Source organism: Phaethon lepturus, unplaced genomic scaffold (genome assembly GCF_000687285.1).
Source record: "Phaethon lepturus isolate BGI_N335 unplaced genomic scaffold, ASM68728v1 scaffold10383, whole genome shotgun sequence".
NCBI classification, from domain to species: Eukaryota; Metazoa; Chordata; class Aves; order Phaethontiformes; family Phaethontidae; genus Phaethon; species Phaethon lepturus.
This window is the reverse complement of record NW_010526994.1, coordinates 20035-23978: the sequence shown is the minus strand read 5'-3', so window position 1 is coordinate 23978 and position 3944 is coordinate 20035. Positions and strand designations below refer to the sequence as shown.

The following is a 3944-nucleotide window of genomic DNA, read 5'->3' as shown; positions in this document are numbered from 1 at the left end:
CTGGTTTGTCCTAAGGGTTCAGTCTCAGTAGGATGAGAGCCCAAGAAAATCAGGACATGGAATGGTTTCACTTTTGAAGTGACCCCTACCTTGCCTGGCAGTCATGGACTGTGTGTTCTTACCCAGCTGGGAGGTTGTGGCTTGCAGTCAGGGAGGGCAGGATGAGCTCACTCTCTTTTTTTTTTTTTTTTCCTTTCTTCTTTTTTTGAGATGTTTATGTAGGTGGGTCATCCTTTCCTTCTTGCTCTGCATGTAGATGCTTCACTATTACTCCATTCTCTTGTACTTCATTAATAGTATCTTGCAGTCTTTGATGTATTTGAGCCAGCATGCTTTGTAAATGGTTGCCAAAATTGCTTTACCAGACAGTCTTCTCATTACAAATACGGATTTTACTAACCCCAAAAGAGGTTGTTCCAGTTCACTGGCCAAAGTAGCCTATAGTGGCAAAAGCATTTTTGAGGCAGTAAAATTGTGTTGCTGTAGGGCTTTTGCCAATATGCCAGACCTGGAGCCTGTCATGCCTCACAGCTGGCATTCCTCTGTCAGCAGGGGTTCTCCATGCAGATCCTTACAACATCACTGGGTTTAAAGAAAGATGAGGGTCCTGCACTGGGGAGGAAGAGCAGAGGCCAGGGACAGACTAAGGGACTTGCCGAAGGCCATGCAGAAAGTCTGTGTCAGAGCAGAGAATGGGATTCAAGCTGTTCAACTACCTGGATTCTTGAATTAATCTTCAAGCTGTTGCTCCTCCCCGCCTTTCATGTACAGGTTCAGTCGCACTGACTTTGTCCTTGCTTTTTCCTCCCATCTTTGTGTATTTTGTTTTAGTTAGAGCTTTATTTCTCCTTATCACTTACATTTCAGTGTGTGTAGGCACAGTGGGAACCTGCTGTTGATTCCTGGTGAATTACATAAAAATACATCTCTTCATTGTATGACTAAACTTCACAACCTATATCCCATGATTTCTTGCTTAAACTTAACTTACTGATGAAGCTACTGTCTGTTGGACTGGACCAAATGAAGTTCATTATGGAAGTGCTTTTGGTCTTCTAACCACTTTTTCAGCTAGCAAAGCGCTTCCCATTATGAAGCTCATGTCTAATTAATATGGTTTTATGCATTTGTAAATGCACCCCTGTGGCATAGCTTGCCATCTTCTGTCCACTAGAAAGCTTGTTTGTAATTATTAATGTGATTCAGAATAGACCTTTGCCTCAGTATTTTAAGATAGAATGTAACTGAGTATGCTAATTAATGTTGCTTGTTCTTGTCTGGTTTCAAGAGTGATTTGTGTCACTTCTGAGGGTCTATTATAAAGATGACTTGAAGCCGAAAGACCCTGGTCACATAAGTGAATTCAGGATGAGAACCCCCATGTTCATCCCAGTGCTATGGCACAGATCAACACCTCTGTGCTTTTTGGGACCATGAGGCTCAGAGCCTGAAGTCACCCTTAGCCTGAAAAGCAGATTGTGGCTCACCTCTCCACTGCCTGGGCTCCACGGGCATCTCTGCCCTCATGTGCTTTCCCTGAAGACCATCATAGCTCCCTAAAGCCTGACCCTGTCTTTGCAGGCGACTGGAGGTGGCAGGCCACCCTGTGTGAGCCAAGGAGCACAAACACATGACTTCCAAAAAGAGGGTCTGGAGAGAGCTGCCTTTCCCTAAATAGCTCTCTGGATGAGTCATTAAGCGTGCCAGTGCCATCAGCTCTGCTCTTGGCTATGAAGGATAGATCAAACAGGAGACAGCCCCAATTGCTCTCTGATTCATGGCCTGCCATCCCTGCGTGAATCACCGTGCTTTGTAAACCTGCAGCTGTTCCTTGCCAGCTTTCTGGAAACAGCCAGATCCTCTTCTCCCAGCAGCGAAGCCCAGTGCTCAGTGGAGCAGGACCTGCAGTCTTGAGGGGAATTTCAGACTGTCTGTTATCTGAGTGCAAGTACAGTCTCAGCTGTGCGTCTGCCCAGTCCTCACCCAGAACAAGATGCAGCTCAGTCTGGGTTTAGGAGCTCTCAGGTCAGAAGGAGGGACAAGTTAGCATCCCTTGCTAGGGCCCCACACCTGCTATATGGTGATACGTGGAAATACCCGTAGTGGCTTTTTTTTCGCAGGGGACGTACTTTGAGGGGAAGGGGGAAAGGTTCCTGAAATCCTCTGGAGCAAGAGGGGAACTGGGCCAAGGAGCCGGCCCAAGGACCGTAAGCCTTGTTTACCATCCCCTGGCTATCAGTGATATGAACCAGGGTCATTGTTGGCAAACCTGCGGGGTGCGTGTTCCTCTACGTACGGCCCTTATGTTAGCAGGGGTAGGCAAAAAGCCAAGCGCAGAGTCTGTTACTGCAGGGCATGTCCTGGATCTGGGCTGAGGTACCTGTTTTGGGTTGTGCAGGTGTGTGTGGCTGTGGGAGCCTGCCTTGCTGCTGCTGTTACTGTTCTGTGGCTAAATGAAGCCTCTGGGAGCTGTAAATCTGTCACCTTCCACGAATGTTGCATTCACGGCGTGTCTTCTCATTGGGGAATTTACAAGTCTATTCAGCACATAAGGTGCCACCAGCATCCATCCTTCCCCGCTGCCCTGGGCCTTTTTGTGCTGCAACGTGGTAATTAATCTGAGCATTGCTAGTTCTGATCTCTTCTGAAGATAAGATAACTCTGAAGAGTTATTTTCCTTTATATATGCCACCATCTCAGAGCTGCTGCCTTTGCCAGTGAAACAGCTTTCTGCTGCCAACTGTGGTTGCCAGATGTTATTCTAGAGAAAAATATTTCCTTGTGAAAGGGTGAGAGGGGGACAAGCATGGGTGGGACTGCTGGCATGTTCTCACCCTTGCCTTCCCTGTTAGTTTCATTTGTTAGTTTCTAAAGCACAGGCTTGGCTGGGGTTTTCAAGTGAGCTGGCGTGAAGCAAAAGGAAACAGTTCCCTGCAAATAAAATACAGATATGCTGCAGAATGGGCAGCTGCTGTTCCCAGCCTTGGTTCATCTGGCTCTGAAGCCGGATCTTGGCAATGTAGCAGCAAAGATAATACTGACTGACTCACTCACTCAACCTGATAGCCACTTGGTGTGCAGCCTGGCTCTGCATATCCATTGCTTGCTGTCAGGTGTTTTGCAGTGAGCTTGCCAACGTAGATGAAGATGAGTGGCTGTACTGCATGGCTGGGTTGCAGCTGCAGTGGGTCGCCAGAGGAAGTTCACATCTCTTGTGGGAAGAAGTTTTGTAATCTAAGCGAGCATGAGATCCATGCCTCTAGAAAAAGGGAGAGGCTGTTGCCTGCCTGCTTCCATGGAAACTGCTGTTTTAAGAAAAGATTTTCTCTGATATGGGTGCAAGATGTTTGCATCGTTCCCCGCTGGCTGGTAGGGGATGAAAAGGATGAGTTTTTAATTGAGAGCAGGAGAGATGGTGTGGATTTGGTTGCACTTCTGCAAACTGCATCACACAGGTGATGCTGACAGTGATGTTCTGGGCAGTGTTTTTATCTCATCTGCCTGGTCAGGCATTGGTGAGAATATTTTTTTTGAGAGGTTCAGGCCTTCTAGCATCAACAGGAGGCAGTGAAGTGACATGGAGCTACACTTGCTGCAGACTTACTTCTGAGAAACCTGCTCAAGAGTGTAGCAGATCTGTTACTGCACTGGGACTGACCTGCGATGAACTCCCATTCATTATGTATCTGCAGTGGCGTTTTATGCTGTCAGATCATCCGAAGCCAATGGTTATGTTTCTTCTTCTTAGTAGCTGAGACAGCTGCCCTAGGAGACAGCTGGCCGGTGAGAAGGGCCATGAGAAATAAGCAGAGTGAAGAAGAGAATTAATTACTCCAACATTGCTGGGGTTCAAAAAGGGTAGGGCATTTGAGCGGATAGCAAGTATGTTCCCAGTTGCAGTTGTAAAGATTAAAAATACCCCAAACTTACCGAGGGATCTATTT

General features: G+C 47.0%; 1 protein-coding gene across 1 annotated transcript in view; it reads left to right on the top strand.

Moving 5' to 3' along the window:
• Positions 1-3944, top strand: part of LOC104617828 (CD151 antigen-like) — a 19171-nt gene that overhangs the window by 1355 nt on the left and 13872 nt on the right.